A 20,925-nucleotide genomic window follows, 5' to 3' on the forward strand; every position below is an offset into this window, starting at 1 on the left:
TCATTTTCATTCAGTTTTAAGTTGGAGAAGATGGCCAGAAATTCTTTCAACTCTATAATTTAAAAAATGCAGTGTAAGCTATGTTTTTAATTTCTGAAATTTGGGCAAAACTACTTCTTGCCAACAGTTTCCAAAGATCTAGTTTCACCAGGCATGAGAAAATCACCCAGTGTATTTATACACATATGTGTGAGGCAGAGACAGATTGAGCATGGATTGCCCTTGAGTGATACCAGGGATTTGATTTTCTTGCCGATAGCTCAAAAGTCTTCTTTAGCCTCAGGCCTGGACTAAGTCCTCTTAAATGTTTGTAGAACAACAGACTGGCCTATTGTGCACCAATTCAAAGGGTCTAAGCCATGAGAATATACGGTTTGTGGTACTGTTCATTCACAATGTGTCACTTTAAATTTTTAAGTACAAAACACGTAGTAAATGGCCGTAAATACTACGTCCTTGCAAAAGATTGCTACCTTATGTATTAGTTCTCTTTTGCAGCCATATCAAAATGATTATCTTACAATTCTGTTGGTCAGATTTGAAATGGGACTCACTGGGCTAAACTTGAGGCATCAGTAGGGCCACATTCCTTTATAGAATTATAGGAGAGAATCTGTCTCCTTGTCTTTTGTGACTTCAAGGGGGACACCTGCATTCTTTTTTTTTTTTTCATTTGAGAGAAAGTGAGAGCGAGAGAGTGAGCACGAGCATGGGGAGGGGCAGAGGGAGAAGCAGATTCCCCGCCGAGCAAGGACCCTGACTTGGGGCTCAGTCCCAGGACCCTGGGATCATGACCTGAGCCGAAGGCAGACACTTAACCCACTGAGCCACCCAGGCGCCTTTTTTTCTCCCCCCACCTGGATTCTTGGGCTCACCTCTAGCTTCAAGAAATCAGCAACATCTGGTCAGTTGATTGAGTCCTGATATCACATCTCTTGGATCTTTCTCTCTTTTTTTTTTTTTTTAACATTTACTTATTTATTTTAAGTAATCTCTATCCCCAACGTGGAGCTTCATCTCAGGACCTCAAGATCAAGAGTTGCATGCTCTTCTGACTGAGCCGGCCAGGTGCCCTGCCCTGACCTTTCTTTATCATATCTTTCTTTTATCACAGCAGGAAAGGTTTTCACTTGTAACAACTCATGTGATTTGTTGGGGCCCATCTGGATGATCTAAGGTAATCTATTCTCAAGGTCCCTACTTCTAATCACATCTGAAAAATACCTTTTGTCACATAAAGTGACATATTCACAGGTTCCAAGAATTAGGGCATGGACATATATATATATATGGGCCATTATTTTGCCCCCACGTTTGAGTTTAAATACCAAACAAGTACAGCATTTACACTAACCAGTAGAGGATCCCTTCCATCATCACTCTTACTATCTGAGCTGATTCTGATCACTATTCATTAATTAAGGTTTCAAGACTTTCCTCAACATATAGAATATAATATGTATTGTACCTACCGTTGTGCCTACCAAAGATTCCACAGTCACTGAAAAGTATTACAAGAGAATAAATATGACAATAGTTAACATTTATTGAGTGCTTTCTCTGCTCGAAGTACTCTTCTAGGTGCTTTACATGTTTTGAGTTATTTAATCTTTTTTTTTTTAAGATTTTATTTATTTTGACAGAGAGAGAGAGAGAGCAGATGCAGGGGGAGGTGCAGAGGGAGAAGCAGGCTTCCCGCTGAGCAGGGAGCCAGACGTGGGGCTCGATTCCAGGACCCTGGGATCATGACCTGAGCTGAAGGCAGACACTTAACCGACTAAGCCACCCAGGCACCCCATTGAGTTATTTAATCTTCACAAAAACCCTATGAGGTGGGTATCAGCATCATTACCATTTTACTGATGAATGAAGTTTGTTGAAGTTTACATTTAAATTAAATGAAGGTTTAGGGTGTTACCAAAAGAAATGAGACCAGATAGCCTTCAGTATAGTGGTTTTTATAATATACAAACACAGAAAATGTACTACATATTTTATATTACATTCTATCAAAAATGAATGTTTTCACCTTTAGATTTGAGAGAAAAAAATAGAATGGAATCTACACATTTTCATTTCTTTGAATCTGAAAGAAATGCATGTTGCTGTTGTGTGTGTGTGCGCTTGTGTACATGATTATGTATGTGTGAAGAGAGAGATTAACTCAGTATAAAAAGGGATTTCTTCCAGTTATTTTTCATCTTGTTCCTGCCATTTTTGCTCTATGATATCTGTTCAAAACAAATGTGTATTTTGCCTTTGGAATTAATATGCAGATATTAATTTGGAGCTGTTAATATGCTGGTGTTGGGGAGGAAAGATTTTACTCTATCCATCAAGGTTTTTCTGACTGATCTAAGAATTAAATTGACATGCAACAGATCAACAGGAAAAAATCAAATTCAATTTTGTTTTACAGGGAATCCAGAAAGACATAAGATTCCAAAGACAGTTAAAATGAGGTATATATGTCATCCTAAACTAAGGCAAAGGGGGTAAGGGGTCTGGAATTTTACAGGGAAAGAAAACAATTCACAGGAAGATGAAAAAGAATAAATGTTTGGTAAACAAATGTTTTTCTGGACCATTCAGAAACAATGGGACAAAGAGAGGACTTTGATGAAACAGACCTTGCTAGGCTGCTCCCTGTCTACCATACCCAGTTCATATTACAACATAGTTATCTATGGTGATAGTTCTCTTCCTAGAGCAGGTCCACGACATAAATTCTTGTAGGCAGGGGCGCCTGGGTGGCTCAGTTGTTAAGCGTCAGCCTTAGGCTCAGTTCATGATCCCAGGGTCCTGGGATCGAGCCCCAGATTGGCCTCCCTGCTCCGCGGAAAGCCTGCTGCTCCCTCTCCCACTCCCCCTGCTTGTGTTCCCTCTCTGGCTGTGTCTCTCCCTGTCAAATAAATAAACTCTTTTTAAAAAATAAATAAATAAATAAATTATTTTAGGCAGTAAAATTTCTTCCTGAGTCTTTTAATGAAGAAAGCTTGAAATCTGCATGCCAGAATGGCACATTTGGGCATGGCTTGCCCTTGGTTCCTGCACAGGCCAGACTAGAGTAAAAAAACAACAGTAAAAAAAAAAAAAAAATCAGTTAACAGTATTGTGGGACAGGGCAGCAAGTGATTTCTTTGGATTAAGATTGAGTAACTGGACAGCAATTGCCACATTTCCTTGGACTTGACTGACACAGAGCTTTGGGTTACAAAAAATTGTTTTTGTTCTATTCCAATGTCAGTTGTCATTTACAGGAGTTTCTGAATATTACTCTGTTGCGTAGCCTCAGATTTGGGGTCTGCTTTGAAGAATCCATTTCTATCAAACTTTACTTTAAATTTTTACCAGCTTTTCAGCTTCCCAACTCTTTTTTAAAAACTTCATCTTTGAGCAAATTAAAATCACTCTGCCTGCCATTTTCCCTAACAGATAAATGATCTGTTAAATACAAATCCAACATTTGACAACACGATGTTGGTGAATCCATGGGGCATCAGGCACTCTGATATATTCCTAGTTGGTGTGTAAAATCGTCTGACTTCTGTGGAGGGCAATATGATAATATTTATACAGAGATCAATTCATTTACCCTTTAACCCACAAATTCCACTCCTGGGAGTTTGTCCTGGGTTTATAGCTGTATAATATGAAATAATGTGTATATGGTGTTATTTATCGCATTACTGTCTGTATTAGCAAAATATTAAAAATGCCCTTCAGGTGTCCTTCATTCAGAGATTTAAATGAACTATGGTACTACCCTGCAATGAAATAATATGCAGCTGAAAAAAAAAAGTAAATGAAGCTCTTTGTGTACAAGAGATTTCCAAGATATATTGTTAAGTGAAGAAATCGAAGTGAATATAATGTATCATCTTTTGTTAAAGAGGAGAAAATAAGTATTTACTTTCATATGGCTTGAACTTGTATAGATAAACACCAGAAGGACAAGTAAGAAAAAAAGGAACAGAACAGTAGGGTCAGGGGAGGAAGGGTCAGGGGAGGGAGCAGGACTCCTCAGTGTGTGCCTCGTGATAGGGTTTTCACTCTTGGACAAGGCCAATGCATTACCTACTCAGAACAAAACAAAGGAAGCAAAGCTTTGAAAAGAAACAAGAGTCCTCTTTCCATGGTTCACTGATTTTTCTGAGCATGTTATACTTTTTGATAATCTTGTGTATGAACTCAAGGCAATTAGAAGCCAGAGCAAGGGAGAAAAATGCAACATTTGTCCTGTGAGAAAAAACTTAAGAGCCAGAACATTAGAGGAAGCTGGATCCAAAAGAGCATAAAATGGCAAAACAGCATCATTTCCGGGGCGCCTGGGTGGCTCAGTTGGTTAAGCAACTGCCTTCGGCTCAGGTCATGATCCTGGAGTCCCGGGATCGAGTCCCATGTTGGGCTCCCTGCTCAGCGGGGAGTCTGCTTCTCCCTCTGACCCTCTTCCCTCTCGTGCTCTCTGTCTCTCATTCTCTCTCTCTCAAATAAATAAATAAAATCTTAAAAAAAATAATAATAAAATAAAATAAAATCATCCTAAGATGATTTTGCAGCTGAGAAATAATTCCATTTTATATATATATATATATATATATATATATATATATACACACTACATTTTCTTTATCCATTTATCTGTGGATGAATACTTGGACTGTTTCCATGTGTTGGCTACTAAAAATAATGTTGCAGTAAATATAGAGGTGTATATAACTTTTTGAATTAGTGTTTTCATTTTCTTTGGATAAATACCTAGCGTGGAATTACTGGGTCTTATGGTAGTTCTATTTTGAACTTTTTGAGGAACCTCCATATTGTTTTCCACAGTGACCATACCCAGCTTGCATTCCCACCAGCAGTGCATGAGGGTTCCCCTTTCTCCACATCCTCACCAAGAGCTGTTGTTTCTTGTGTTTTTTATTTTAGCCATTCTGACAGGTGTGAGATGGTATCTCATTGTGGCTTTGATTTGCATTTCCCTGGTGGTGAGTGATGTTGAGCATCATTTCATGTGTCTATTGGCCATCTGTAAGGCTTCTTTGGAAAAATGTCTATCGAGGTCCTCTGCCTGTTTTTTAATTGGATTATTTGGTTGGTGTTGAGTTGTGTAAGTTCTTTATACATCTTGGATTTTTTTTAATTTTATTTTATTTATTTGACAGAGAGAACGCAAGAGAGGGAACACAAGCAGGGGGAGTGGGAGAGGGAGAAGCAGGCTTCCCGCTGAGCAGGGAGCCCGACACGAGGCTCCATCCCAGGACCCTGAGATCATGACCTGAGCCAAAGGCAGGGGCTTAACAACTGAGCCACCCACATGCCCCTTATTTAATATATCATTAGAAGATATCTTCTCCCATTTAGTACGTTATCTTTTTGTTGTTGATGGTTTCCTTCACTGTGTGAACGCTTTTTATTTTGGTGTAGTCCCAGTAACTTAATTTTGTTTTTGTTTCCCTTGCCAAAGGAGACATAGCTAGAAAAATGTTTCCACAGCTGATGTCAGAGACATTACTGCCTATGTTTTCTTCTAGGATTTTATGGTTTCAGATCTCACATTTAGTTCTCTATTCAATTTTGAGTTTATTTTTGTGCTTGAGGGGATTGTTATTATTAAAGTCAGACTTCCACTCCATCACTTCATGAGTCAAGGTCATCACTGACCTCCATAGTGACCTTCTCACTGTCAAGTTTCAGTCTTACTTCAAGGTCAGCAAGCAGCATTTGTCATGTCAATATTCTTCTGCAAATGCCTCATTCCCTTGTTTTCAAGGACACATTTCTTGGTTCTGCTCCTTGTTTTCCACAGTGACCATACCCAGCTCTCCCTCTCCCACTCCCCCTCCTTTGCTGGTTTACCCTCATGTGCCCAAATCTAAATGTCCACAAATCAGTTTGAGGACTGGACCTCAAACCTTCTATTTTCCATCTTTCTGCTGGGAGATTCCACACAGGCTCCTGGCTTTAAAATATATGGACCTATATACTGCTAAAGCATAAATTTATATCTGGCTCAGGCCTCTAGTCTGAATTCCAAATCTGGTTTTCTAATTACTTACTCAACATCTCCATCTGAATGTCTAATAGGCTTCTCAAATTAGCATGTGCTAAATGGAATTACAGTTGACCCTTGAAGAATATTGAGGGTGGGGTTTAGGGGTGCCACCCCACCCTGCACAGTAAAAAATCCACATGGAACTTTTGACTCCCCAAAAACTTAACTACTAAGAGCCTGCTGTTGAGTGGAAGCCTTACCAATAACATGAACAGTTGATTAACACATATTTTGTATGTTATGTTTATTATATACTGCGTTCTTACAATAAAGCTAGAGAGAAGAAAATGTCATTGCGGGGAGCTCGACGCGGGGCTCGATCCCAGAACCCTGGAATCATGACCTGAGTCGAAGGCAGATGCTTAACTGAGCCACCCAGGCACCCAGAGAAAGAACACTCTTACCAGTACTGTACTGTAAAAAATCTGCACGTAAGTAGACCCACACAGTTCAAGCCCATGTTGTTCAAGGGTCAACTATACCAATTTCTCAATATCCTCCGTGAACACAACTTTCACTTCCCACAGCCTTCTGTGTCTCAACTAATGGCAACTCTGTTCTCCGCTTTTCTCAGGCTGAAAACCTTGCAGTCATCCTTGAGGGCCTTGCTTAAACTCTCATCCCACATCCTATCATGCTGTCAGTAAATCCTGTCATTTCTACCCTTAGGATATATTAAAATTAGACTGCTTCTTCCCCTCCATCTGCTACCACCCTGGAGGCAAACCACCATCATTTCTTGCCTGGATTATTGCAGTGGGTCCCCCATTGTATCTCTCTCCTGCATTTGCTCTCCCTATAGTTTCTTCTCAACACAAATTTTATTAAAAATTTAAGTCAGATTATGTCATTCTGTCACCAGCTGGACCCCAAGACCTCACCTTCACTGCTCATCTGCTTAGACCCATCCACCTTTGTCCCACATTTTTCCTTAAGCTCTTTCCAGCTTATCTCTTAACTCAGACTAAAGACCCCACGGGCACAGCATCCCTGATGGAAACCACAACTATTCCTCAAGCAATAACTCCTCCCCAGAGGGAGAGCTCTGCAGCCAGCGCCCGGACCAGTTCGAGCTCAGCACCAGACTCAACCTGCACACATGGACGATGGAGTGACAGTTTCCTTTACATCATCACCATACTAAAATCTCCGCGCAAGGAGGAGCACAAGCCTCATTTACATAACCTACAGCTAGGCCTGTTTCCTGAAGGTCCTTACACACGCCTCCAAATACAATGACTGGGCTCCCCTTTGTAAATATTCCTCCTAGCCTGAAATAAAAGGAAACTATTCGCCCTTCCTTGGGGAGTCACGGCTCTGGAAGTTATTCCCTGGATCCCCTTATTTGCTGCAAATATCTTTCTTTGTCTGACAACTCCATCTGGTGTACTTTCTATATGTGACTCACCAACGAGCGAACTCAACGTTAGTTCGGTTGCGGTTTCTCTGCTCAAAATACTTGAATGGCTTCCCAACTCATTCAGTGCAAAAGCAAGAGCCTTACGATGGCTTACGAGACCCTGTAGGGCCTGTCCCTTCTGCCTCCCCGATCGCATTGCCTACCTCCCACCTGTTGCTTTCCTGCCCCCTCTCATCTGCTCTTCCCTCTGCCTGAAATCAGGCACTCCCTCCAGACAGCTACATGCCTCACTCCCTCACTTTTTAGATGTCTTTTCAAAGGTTACTTTATTTAGTGAGGCCTTTGCAAACCATAAAATAGCAGCTGCCCACCCCCACCCCCGCTTCCCTGCTTTCCTGTGCTGTACAGGATTTATTGGCTATCTCACACTTTTTTTTAAAGATTTTACTCCTTTGAGAGGGAGAGAGAGTAAGAGCACAAGAGCAGGGGAGGGAGAAGCAGGCTCCCCGCTGAGCAGGCGTGGGGCTCAATCCCAGGACCGTGGGATCATAACCAGAGCCCAAGGCAGCCCCTCAACCAACTGAGCCACCTGGGCGCCCCTGTCTCACACATTTTCTACTTACTTGTCTATTGGCTGTCTCCATATCCACCCTTCCCCCACCTCTTAGAATGTTCTCTTCAGGAGGTTAGCAACTTTAATGTACTCCCAAAAGAGCATAGTGAATACTCTTATTTAAATAAATCAATTTTTTGCCCACAGGAAGCATTTAATAAATATTAGCTGAAAGAATCAGTGAGTTGAAAATACCCCTGGACTTGAGAGTAGAAGTAAAGTGAAACAGCCAGAAATGCAAATCCAAGTGTTAGAAATACGTGGATAGCCTGGTGGGCCAGATTTCCTTGGAATAAAGAGGTCGCAGGGGCTCGAAAGCTCCATAAGCTGTGTGCAAGACACAGGTCAGCCCCTGGGATTCTAATAGTGGTAATAATTATCAACGGAAGGTTTGCCGGAAAGGCAACTTTTGCATACTGAAAACAGTCATTGAGGATCAGTGAAAATCATTAAACAACAGAAATTCAACTGAGTAGCTTAAAAGATCAAATTGGCTTTATCAAATTGATGAAGTTTTAGAATATAAGTGAGGTTCAGTGGGGTGGAGTCCGGAGCTGAAGACTAAGAAAGAATTCTTGAGACGTCTTTGGGGCACAGTGGTGGTTTATTAAAGCCCGGAGACAGGACCCAAAGAGCCCCTGCCCCGGGCTTGGGAGGGGTGGCTGATTATATACTTGGGAGTTGGGGGAGGTGAGGACAAGGGAAGTTTCAAAAGGATTTTTGTAAAAGAAGACTCACAGGATACCAGAGGCCTGGCCATTGTCAAGTGAAGGTTGTTTTTCCTTCTAGTAAGGCATCAACAGTAAGATAGCTGGGAGCTTCCTGGAGAGACATTACACTCTGCCCGCTTCAAGTATCTGCCAATGGGCTGCAGGTTATAAGGACATTTAATTGTATCCACATCCCCTTCTGGAAGCTGGGCCGTTGATAGAGATGCTTTGTCCTCGTAAATTGCTAAGACTTTTGTAAACTGAGGGGAGGCCTGTCCTGCAGGACCGTGACCTCTATCAGTTAACCATTTGCTTTTCCTTTAGGGCGGCCAGGAGTGCCTGCGGAACGTCACATGTATCACATGGGGGGGTGGTTCGTGGGGTGTCAGCTTCTGCTTTGTCCTCAGCGAGCCTTCTGCTCCCTCATCAGAATGATTCAGCAGCCCATCTAGCACATAGAGAGGAGCTCCTTTGAGCTGCAGAAAAGGAAAAGTTTTTAAAGGAAGAGAGGGAGCCAAAAAGAGGACATTATTAGCAAAGAGTGTACATTGTTTCAGGCAAGGGTGCCCTCCTACGGGGAGCAGAAGGGCCTATCAGTAAGTCCCCTGGTGCTGACCAGGAGATTCATGCGCACCATTAAAGGGCACATGCCTAGGGGGGTGGTACTGCAGTCAGGTTGGCATAGTACGTCTTGGTTTATTTATTCGCATGGAGCCCTTGACATAGGTGACTCCATTTCTTATTAAGATTTTATTTTTAAGTAATCTCTACATCCAGTGTGGGGCTCAAACTCACGACCCCGACATCAAGAGTCACATGCTCTACTGACTGAGCCAGGCGTGTGCCCCATAAGTGACTCCATTTTAAACCTGTGGTTTTCTTTTAAACAAAATGAATGGAAGGTTGCAGTTTCCATAAGCCCACATCAGCCAGCGTAATTAATTACTGCTAAGGGACACTGGAACTTTCCTATGGAAAAAAAAAAAATCTGCTCAGAAGGAATGATTAAACTCTCTTCTGTCCAGAAATAGAGCTTGACAGAGTCAAAACTAAGTGTAATGTTAGGTGAAAGTGTATTCAGTTTCTACTCAATTAGAAGATTGCAAACAAATCCGCAATGGACAAATTTAGCACGGGTCATTTTCATTCAATAGATGGAGCCAGAGTAGAAAGGCAACAACAGTCTGGCAGGTTGCAAAACTGCACAAAGAGGGATTTGAAAGTGGGACTCCTCTGTGGATTGCAGCCCCTCAGAGTCCATTAGGCAGCCACCCAGGGCTCTGGCCCTTCGCCAGTCAGTTGACCTGGGAGGTGGGCAGGCTCTTTCTGAGCCAATGATGTAAGTGCCTCTGCCTTAAACAGCTCCAAGCTCCACCTGCTCATTCTCATGCTTCGGGCTGCAGTGAAGCCTTCCATGGCTTTCCTGGCAGAGAGAGGTCCTCCCTGCGCCCCCCAGCCACGCAACCTGTTTATTTACTCCTCAGACCTGACCGTTGGCCACAGCATGCTCAGCACCCAGCAGACAGGCCCCGGCACGTGGTGAATATTCGGGAAATATCTGTCGAACAGATTAATTGGAATTCTGGGTTGTTTGAAGTGCCAGGCACTACGCCAAGGTTTTTACCTACATTTTCTCCTTTATCTCTCATGAAATAAACATTTACCGGGGAAAAGCTAAAGCTTCAGGAGGCTGTATAATTTGTCCAAGGTCACATAGCAAAGCTGAGAATTAAAACTGTCTTTCCAATTCTAAAATCTCTGCTGTCACCTTACACACCTTTCATAGACAAGCGTTTTATAAAGCAAAGCAGTAGTGCATTATGGTAAAGCTTTCACAGGAAAGTCAAGGGGGAGAGTAGGAGATGCCAGGCAATGGCCTGTAGCACTCAGTTTTGTGATTGCTCCAACATTTGCTCCTGCACCAGGCATTCCATATAGTTCAAAATGAAATATGCTTTCTGAGACGGGATTCAGATTTAAAGGAGAAGACATAGGATCTTCTCTTCATACCTCCTCCTCTCCTTTCTTTGTCCACAGCTCATGCTTCCTTCCAACTAACTGTCTCCTTTCTGCACTCTCTGGGCACACTCAAAAGAAGGCAAAAAAGTAGACCGTGTGACTGTATCATTGCAAGAAGGAAGATCCGGTGTTGGACAAGTGTAAGGTAGTCACACTTAGACAAAGAGGGACACTTAGAAGTTATGAAAAGTAGCAAAGTAGAATGCACAAACATCTAGATGGCCCGTAAAGAAAGATCTGGGATCCAGAGATGGAAGTGTGTATGTGGGTGGGAGACAGGGCATGCAGGAGGGGAAGACAACAGCACTAAACAATAATGACCCACATGTAAAAGAAATCGTGTGAAATTGAGAAGCAGCTTGTTACATTAGTGCTCAGGACAAAATGTGATTCAAATTCTGTCATTCTTTCAATAATATGAGTGTCACAATTAAGACTAAAACTAACAAGTGAATACAAATAAAAGACCCAGCTTAAAATCTCAAATTTTTAGAAATAATATTCTATTTGCATCTCCTAGCACTGCTGCAGAAAGTGACTCATACTTACAAAGTCCAGAAAGGAGCTAAATTACAGTGCTTCAATACAAAACGATTACCCTGGCGTACTCCAAATTTTCCTTAAATAAGTGAAAAGAAGGCCATGACAGAAAAATCCTCATGCACAGCTTGTGTAGAAGCCCCCAGGAGGCAATTGGCTAACTGCCTCGACATGTATCCAAAACGGGGTGAAAATGTGAACATTTTGCACTTCTTTATCAAGTTCAGGTGGAGGATCAGCCAGGCCTATGGTCCCTGGAAAGTGTGACTTGGAGTCCTCGCTTGCTGTGTCTCCTTACCCCTCGCTGCATGCATTGCAGTGACAGGTTTGCAGGCCCCCATAAAGGCTGGGAAATCAGAAGGAAGGTAAGGGTGTCCCTCCCTGCATCACACACCTCTCCCACCGCTGCGGTGGGAGTACTGCCAGTGCCTAGACTATTCCATCCTGCTGCCTGAGGCTGGGGTGTTCTCATCAGATGGGGAGTGATTCAGGGGAAGGGACTTTCTGTTCTCCATGCACCCTCTTCAGAATCCAAAGTGAGCAGAGAGAGTTTCTCTAAAATTATATCTAGTTACTTCTTTTCTTTTTTATTAAGATTTTTTTAAATTTATTCGAGAGAGAGCATGAGCAGGGGGAGGGTCAGAGGGAGAGGGAGAAGCAGACTCCCCGCTGAGCACAGAGCCTGACGTGGGGCTCCTAGGATCGTGACCTGAGCTGAAGGCAGATGCTTAACCTACTGAGCCACCCAGGCGCCCTTTTTCTTTTCTTTTTTCTTTTCTTTTCATATTTTTGTACTTACTATTTGAAAATAAATGTGTTTTGATTTTTTTTCTTAAGAGCTAGTCACCTTTGTTTCCCCTTTATGGGGGAAATACAAGTATTTAATAATCAGTGTTTGGGATAGTAAGGAAGCTCCATTACAAAATGAATTCCAACTGGGCCAAAGATTTAAATGTATGAAAGGAAATCTAAAGGTACTAGAAGAAAACATAGAAAGGACCCCCGTTAAACATGGTACAATGACCATATGCCTTTATCTTCTCTCCTTGTGTTAGGCTATATAATGACCCCCCAAGGGTGTGTCCATTGCCATAATCCCCAGAACCTGTGAATGTTCCCTGATATGATAGAGACTTTGCAGATATGATTAAGTTAAGTCCCTTCAAATAGATAATCCCCAGTTATCTGTGGGGCCCCTAAATGTAACGACGAGCATCTTTGTAGGAGAGACGGAGGGAGGAGATGTGACCACACAGGCAGAGAGCAGAGTGATGTGGCCACAAGCCAAGGAATGCTGGCAGCCACCAGAAGTGGAAGAGGCCAGGAACGAATTGTCCCCTAGAGCCCACAGGGGGAACGTGGTCTTGCAGACATCTTCATTTCAGCCCAGTGAGACTGACTTCAGATTTCTGGCCTCCAGAAATGTAAGAGAATATGTTTCTGTTGTTTTAAACCACCAAGTTTGTGGTGATTTGTCACAGCAGCCCCAGGAAATTAGCACACTTCTGGCTCCATCCAAACCCTACCAAAGTAACAGTTACGGGTGGGAAAATGATATAAAGATGAGGAGAGCAGCAGAAAGAGATTTGAGTAAATTTTTGGAAGATGGAAATGAATGAATGATGACAGGTGACCTACTTACCAGAGTGGAGAACAAGAGAGCCTGAGACCCTAGAGAAGAAGATGTGATCAAGGCATCAGATGCTTCTCCCAGAGAGGTCAGACTCAGGGTCTGCGAGGACGGAGCAAGGGCAGAAGAGAAGAGCAGGGCTGAATCTAGAGACAAAGTGGAGGTAGGAACACAAACCTTGGTCCCTTGCCCCACCGCCTTCTCTTGTACTGGTCAGCCAGGAGCTAGTATATCCCCATTTCTCACCTTCCTCACCCCAGTTCTGTCCCCTGATCCTACCACCACATGAGCCAACACGTATGTTCTACTCACTTTCCTTCTGTTGGAGAGAATGAGTCACAAGGTTCTTCCTAAATGCAGAGGGGTAGGAGATGCTGAGCAGGGCTGGGAACGGGATTCTCCTCCACCACTCTGCACCATGGAAGGAGGACATGCTTTTTGATGGCTACCACACTCTCTAAGGCACATCTTCATAAAATTTCAGAAGATTGGGAATAAAGAGAAGATCCAAAGCAGGCCATGTAATGTATTATAGATCAGCACTCTGGCTGGCAGTGGACTTTCCAACAGCACAGGATTCTAGGAGACAGCAGAGCAACACTCTCAAAATTCAGGGATAAAATATCATGGAAAAGTTTGTATCCAGCCAACTCCCCAACAAGTGTAGGGGGAAAATAAAGGTATCTTAAGACATGCAAAGTCTCAAATTATTTGCTACCATGCATCATCAGGTAGGAGAAAGCCCCCAAAGGGCAGAGTTCCACCACAGTGTGGAGTAAACAAGGAAGAGGCGATATGGGATCCAGAAAAAAACAGAGGGTGCACCCAGCAGAATGGCAGAGGGGAAGTGTTAGGATGCTGGATATTCATCACGCCTGACAAGCAACCCTCCCAAGAACAGAAGTCTGTGTTAAGTGCGAAAGGGAGACATCTAAGGAGAGAAATTTAGAACTGATAGATTGTTCCATGTGTGAGAGTTTGGGGGGAAATTATTACTAAAAGTTTTCCAAATCTGTTGGATCATTTGAGGGGAAAAGTGGTGATGCTATATAGAAAAGGAAGCAATTTGGCCAGGGGGTAAGGGTGATTAGCGGTTACTAATGCCAGAAGATACGGTTATAATACTCTGTTTGGTTCAGCAGTGAGTAATATTTCAGTCTTAATTATGTAAACACTGACTTTTGACTAGAGATTTTGATGTCACCATATTGGCAAAAGGCAGGGAGTGAAGTGGCAAAGGTTAGAGCCAGATAAAAACTCCAACAATTTTCTTTCCAAGATTGTAATCTATATAGTATATTGTAATATATATATTGTAATATGTATTATATGTATTGTAATATATATATATATTTTAAAGTAATCTCTGCACCCATTGTGGGGCTCAAACTCACAACCCTGAGATCAAGAATCACATGCTCTACCGACTGAGCCAGCCGGGTGCCCCTCAGTCTATCTATTTTTTGACATGTACAAAGAGGGTCACCACATCATTGAACAAGAAATAGCAAAAATGGAGACAACTTGAATACCTGTCCTTTGGAACAGGTTAAACAGATCACAGTTAAATGGGATATCATGCAAGCATTAAAAAAAAAAAAAAGTCAACCCGGTATATATGACATGAACCATCTCCAGAGAGTGTATACAAAAATACCACACAACCAAAATCAAGGTGGAGAAGAGTGGGTCCAATATTACAGTACCACCATTTAGGGGGCAGGGGGGGACGACATCTATGTATCAGTACATGCATCTGCACAAACATGGAGTCTTGTGTATGTACAGTCTCTAGAAAGACCAGAAACTGCTAATAGTGGTTGATTCTAGAGCGAGGAACTGTGGTCAGGTGGGCAGGGTTAGGTAAGAGACCTACTTTTCACTCTCTACCATTTTGTTATTTAAAATTTTATGCTGGTAAATGTATTACCTAGTCGAATGACTTTTTAAAGGGAGGAGGAAAACCAGTCTGGCAAGAGGAAGGAAAGTTTAAACCAAAACAAAACAAAATTAGCCCCCTTGAGAGCACAGCTTAACACATCAAATCCCCTTAAAATGTCATTGCAGTATTTTTAGCATCTTTCCTTTAGGTGGCAGCATCCGTGCTTTGTGGGACACCGTCCCTCTGCCTAGCCTGGAGGAACAGTTCAGCAATAGTGTTTGGATGTCTTATTTTTCCTTTTCATAAGAAAAAAATTCTTAAAATGTTTATTATATTTAGAAAATGCATGACCTGGAAAGGTTCCTTAGTGTTGTATACAAAAAGCAGGTTACCAGTTTGAGGGGATGTGAAGCAGGCTGGAAAGATAATTCACCAAAATGTTGACAATGATTTATTTCTGGGTAATAGGGCAGTTAGTAGGTGAATTTGTTTTTCCCTTGGTGCCTTCCCAAATGTTCTGCAGTGAACACAGTGTTTTTCAAAACCTTGTTTCTCCTCCTTGCATTAGCCTTCTCTGGCCCCGGAAAGCTGAAGATGGTGTGGGCTTGAGAGTCATCTGGCACCCAGACATTTCCAGTCTCACCAAGCTCTTTAATGTCTGAACTGTGGAATGAAAATAATGACAGAGAATAGGACTATTAAAGCAGAGCTCGAGGGGTAAAGGATCTTTTTAGTACTCTCCAAATCCAGAAGCAGATTCACTATGTGGTTGATAAAGCTTATGCTTCAGGGCCTCCCTCTCCCTGACACTAATCCCTTTCCAAATGTTGTATCCCATTTGAATTCATAATTTTAAATTACAGGGCCCATAAATTAAACCATTACAGAACCTACCAAACCCAGATCTCCCATTGCCAAAGCACACCAAGATATTCTTTGACAACTTTTTTGCTATCATTGTGTGAGGCAGTCTAGTTCTAACTATGCCTTGAAGGGGTCGAGGGTGCCTATAAACTCCCCCACTAAACTGGGAGGCCAGGCCTCACACACGCTGTATCCTTGCTGCCTAGCCCATGTCTGGCACATTTCAGGTATTCAGAAAACCACTTCCACTGTTAAATGGCAGTGAATTTGCATGGAGAGGTCAAAGTCTGCCTAACCAATTTCTTATTCCCGGAGCAGTTGAGGAGTAGGCCTCATGGAGCTGGTTCTGGTGGCCAGCAGAAAGGGGGCTCTGTCTTAGGTAAACAGGACCACAGAGATGACGCCCCATCCCCAGAGGAGCCCTGGGCACTGGTGAGTGGATCCCGCCCGGTGCGTTATCATGATGGACTCTGTCCCAGGAAAGGACTCTGTCTCCCCTCTTTGAAAAGCTGTGTCAGCATATTTGTCCTGAAAGACGAAAACAAACCTAGCATGTGCCATAAATCTCTCAAACACAAGAATGCAAACTGACATGGGTTACCAAATGACAAGAGTGAATAAAAACATCAGTTGCCATATGACCCAGCACTTCCACTTCTGGATATACACCCAAAAGGACGGAAACCTGGGATGTGTACACCATGTTCATAGCAGCATCGTTCATAATAGCTGAAAAGTGAAAGTAACCAGTGTTCATCAGCAATGAAAAGATAAGCAAAATGTGGCATATACATACAATGGAATAGTATTCAGTCTTTTTTTTTTAAGTTTTTTATTTAATCTCTACACCCCATGTGAGACTCAAACTCACGACCCCGAGATCAAGAGTTGTATGCTCTTCTGATTGAGCCAGCCAGGTGCCATGGAATAGAATTCAGTCTTTTTTCTAAATTTTTTTTTAAGATTTTATTTATTTATTTGAGAGATGGAATGAGATAGAGAGAGCATGAGAGGGGGGAGGGTCAGAGGGAGAAGCAGACTCCCTGCTGAGCAGGGAGCCCGATGTGGGACTCGATCCCGGAACTCCAGGATCATGACCTAAGCCGAAGGCAGTCACCCAACCAGCTGAGCCACCCAGGCGCCCTAGAATACTGATCAGTCTTAAAAAGGAATGAAACTAACACATGCTACATTGAACCTTGAGGACATTATACTAAATGAAATAAGGCTTCACAAAAGGACAAATATTGTATGATTCTGTTGATACGAGTTATCCAGAGTAATCACAGTCATAGAGACAGAAAGTAGAATGGTAATTGCCAGGGACTGGGACCAGGGGGAAATAGGGAGTTGTTTAATGGGTACAGAGTCTCAGTCTGGGAAGATGAAGAGTTCTGGAGATGGATGGTGGTAATGGTTGCACAACAATGTGATTGTACTTGATGCCACGGAACTGTACACATAAAAATGGTAAATGTTATGTTATATATATTTTACTACAATAAAAAAAGCATATGCCAAAAGACCAACCAGACAGAACAAGGAATTAATACTTTCCTATATTTTATCAGTATCTTAACAAGACGAGGTTGATTGTCTATTACAGAACTGTTCTGGGGGCACCTGGGTGGCTCAGTTGGTTGAGCATCCGACTCTTGGTTTTGACTCAGGTCATGATCTCAGGGTTTTGAGGTCAGGCTCCATGCTCATCAGGGAGTCTGCTTGGGATTCTCTCTCTCCCTTTCCCTCTGCCCCTCCCCCCTTTCTCTCTCTCTTTCTCTCAAATAAATAAATCAATCTTTATTACAGAAATGTTCTTTAATATAGATGTGAATTATCTGTGGATGTTAATTTCTAACATCTAATGAAGCCTTACTATGTCTTAGGAACTGTGCTAAGGGAATTGTGTACATTGTCTTAATTCTCGAACCCAGCCTGTATAGATACAGGTACTATTATTATGGTCATTTACAAGTTGAGAAAGTAAGACTTAGAAAGTTTTAAATCATTTGCCCAGAGGGCAGGGTTAGTGCCTGGTAGAGCCCAGATTCAACCTTGGATTTACTACTGGGAAGCATATTGCTAATTTCAGAGTTTGGGGTCTGTTTGGTTTTTTTGTTTGTTTGTGTGTGTGTGTGTTTTGTTTTTTTTTAAGATTTTATTTATTTATTTGTCCGAGAGAGAGAGAGAGAGAGAGAGAGAGAGAGAGAGAGAGAGAGCACAAGCAGGAGGAGCCGCCCGCAGAGGGAGAAGCAGGCTTCCTGCTGAGCAGGGAGCCTAATGCACGACTGGATCCTAGGACCCTGGGATTGTGACCTGAGCTGAAGACAGGCTCTTACCCAACTGAGCCACTCAGGAGTCCCTGGTTTTTTTTCAATAAACATTTTTTTTTATTGTTATTAAGTTAAACACTTGTTTAAAGAATTTCTAAGGAAAGGAATCAGATGGGGCGCCTGGGTGGCTCAGTTGGTTAAGGAAAGGAATCAGAATCGGGAGAATCCAAATGACATTGCTCTGCCCGGAGAATATAAGAGTTGAACAGCCCTTCTTTCAGTATTATGCCTGAAACAGTGCCTGGCGGGGGCGCCTGGGTGCCTCAGTCAGTTAAGGGTTTGACTTTTGATCTCAGCTCAGGTCTTGATCTCAAGGTTGTGAGTTTAAGCCCTGCATTGGGTTCCACACTGGGAGTGGAGCCTACTTTAAAAAAATAAAATAAAATAAATAAAACAATGCCTTGGCAAGTGGTCCCTCATATTTACTATGGAGTTGGAGTATTCAAGTCTAAATCCAAGGGTAGAGGAATTGGAAAAGCAACGATGAGCAAATATTCCAATTTGGATACAAATAATTATAGCAAGTGTTCTAAAATGTCATCTTAAACCTTTTTTTTTTCAGACTTTATAATTGTAATTCCTGACACATTTTTCGGTATTAGATTTTTTTAATAAGCATAAACTGGGCAAAACACTGAGACCAACTAAAGAATTCAGGGATTGTATTCTGTTAATTTTTAGGACTGCATCTTCCCCCAAAGGACTGACTGGATGTGTTATTATATCTTTTCAAATGCATATGTGCTGTGTGTGGGGGGGGGTGAATACACATCCACAGTGGTAGATTAAGATACGCGTTTACCTCTCTGACCTCCAACATCCCCATCAAAGTAACAGAAAAAATTCTTTGAAGAGAATATGATAACAACATAGGAAACAAGAAAAAGTTCATCAGCAAACCAGAAGTTTTGAGAATTTCTGAAAGAAAAAACAGATAGATGAACTGATGAGAAAATGTAGCAAAAACTGTAGGCCCGGGCATAAGAACTGAGCACGTGTCTTCCCAAGGGGGCCCCAGAAGGGACCTCCTGCTCCCAGGACAATACAGTACGATGATGGGCTGTGCGGCCATCATCAGTGGCCTCATTACGGAGCGGGATGCGGTCCTCCGCACAGCTGGGCCCCTTTCCTCCGACCTGTGTAAACAGAGCTTGGCTGCTGAGACTTTTGCCCTCGGGCTAAAGCCAGCGAGGCGCTCTAGAAAGCAAGCTGTCACTCAGAGAGCGTTCTCAGTGAGGACTGTGTGGCCTAAGACGAGATACTAAAGAAATTCTGAATCTCTATAGTAAACTCAGACTGGAAATCACCAGACTTCAAATACACCTCCGCCCCCTCCACCCGGAAACCTCTGGGCTTCCGGATCTGCTCGCTTGTGCTTTGCCCACAGGAAACCCTACTGGGAAGCCTTCCTGTCCACAAACTCCACCTACTTATACAAAAACTGCTGTCCGTCATTCTGTTCGAGTGAAAACGCTTAGAGAAACAAACGGAAAGCCCCAAGAGGAAACCCGCGCAAGCTACTGATACTAAATTAAGGTGTTTGTGTTGTTCTTCATTCATTCCTATAAAAGGACAGCGTGGAACCTCAGACTTGGGAGTAAAAAACAACACAAAAGGGAAAGCCTTAGAAAAATAAATAACTGAAGCTGGAGGAAAAAGATAATCCACGCACTTAAAGAGTATTAAAAAAAAAAAACCCTAATGAATGCACGCACAGATCACTCACATTCTTAACACCTGTATTAGCCAGTTAATACAATTAATATTTAAAACAGTTTCGGTAAGAGCAATAAAAATGCTAATTCGTATCAGAAGAATTTATAATCTGCATTCTTTTAAGACTACTATAGTTTGCGATGAAAGGTAACAATCAGACAACATGAAAGAGTTCTTGGAAAGTAAAAATCAAAATTTCAATGGAATTTCTAAGTAGTAATATAAATGCAATAGAAGATCAAGTTGGTTACCTGGAAGATAAAAGAAGTAAAATGACAGAAAATATGAGAAAAAATTAAGATGCATGGAAGTTAGCTCTAAGAAATCTAATACTTCTCTAAAGGTGATTCTAGGAGGTAGAGGAGACCATGGAGAAAAAGAAATAGTCAAGAAAATAATGAAATAAATTTATTTACACTCAAGAGTTTTTAGATTGACAAAACCCAACCATTACAGAGCAGGAAAAGTAAACAAAAGTACATCTAGAAATTTTAGAATTTCTTTTTTTTTTAATTTTTTATTGTTATGTTAATCACCATATATTACATCATTAGTTTTTGGTGCAGTGTTCCATGATTCATTGTTTGTTCATAACACCCAGTGCTCCATGCAGAACGTGCCCTCCTCAATACCCATCACCAGGATAACCCATCCCCCTCCCCCCTCCCCTCTAGAACCCTCAGTTTGTTTTTCAGAGTCCATCATCTCTCATGGTTCGTCTCCCCCTCTGACTTACTCCCCTTTTCTTCCTCTCCTGTTATCTTCTTTTTCTTTTTTCTTAAAATATGTTGCGTTATTTGTTTCAGAAGTACAGATCTGTGATTCAACAGTCTTGCACAATTCACAGCACTCACCGTAGCACATACCCTCCCCAATGTCTATCACCCAGCCACCCCATCCCTCCCACCCCCAACCACTCCAGTAACACTCAGTTTGTTTCCTGAGATTAAGAATTCCTCATATCAGTGAGGTCATATGATACATGTCTTTCTCTGATTGACTTATTTCACTCAGCATAACACCCTCCAGTTCCATCCACGTCGTTGCAAATGGCAAGATCTCATTCCTTTTGATGGCTGCATAATATTCCATTGTGTATATATACCACATCTTCTTTATCCATTCATCTGTCGATGGGCATCTTGGCTCTTTCCACAGTTTGGCTATTGTGGACATTGCTGCTATAAACATTGGGGTACA

The 20,925-nt window shown here is 42.1% G+C and overlaps 1 long non-coding RNA gene across 3 annotated transcripts in view; it reads left to right on the top strand.

The window, feature by feature from the left end:
• Nucleotides 1–7,358, top strand: part of LOC112840368 (uncharacterized) — a 14,998-nt gene extending 7,640 nt beyond the window's left edge. The window contains exons 7-8 of one of the 3 annotated variants that reach the window (XR_012381473.1): nt 6,332–6,489; nt 7,022–7,358. This is a non-coding gene — a long non-coding RNA (uncharacterized lncRNA). Of the gene's footprint in view, nt 1–1,624; nt 2,350–6,331 lie in introns of those variants that run through there. The other 2 variants (XR_003212457.2, XR_003212458.2) reach the window with 2 other exon arrangements.
• The last annotated feature ends 13,567 nt before the right edge of the window (nt 7,359–20,925 follow it).

Source organism: Callorhinus ursinus, unplaced genomic scaffold (genome assembly GCF_003265705.2).
Source record: "Callorhinus ursinus isolate GAN/ISIS: 27379988/994484 unplaced genomic scaffold, GSC_fseal_2.0 scaffold19, whole genome shotgun sequence".
Taxonomy (NCBI): domain Eukaryota; kingdom Metazoa; phylum Chordata; class Mammalia; order Carnivora; family Otariidae; genus Callorhinus; species Callorhinus ursinus.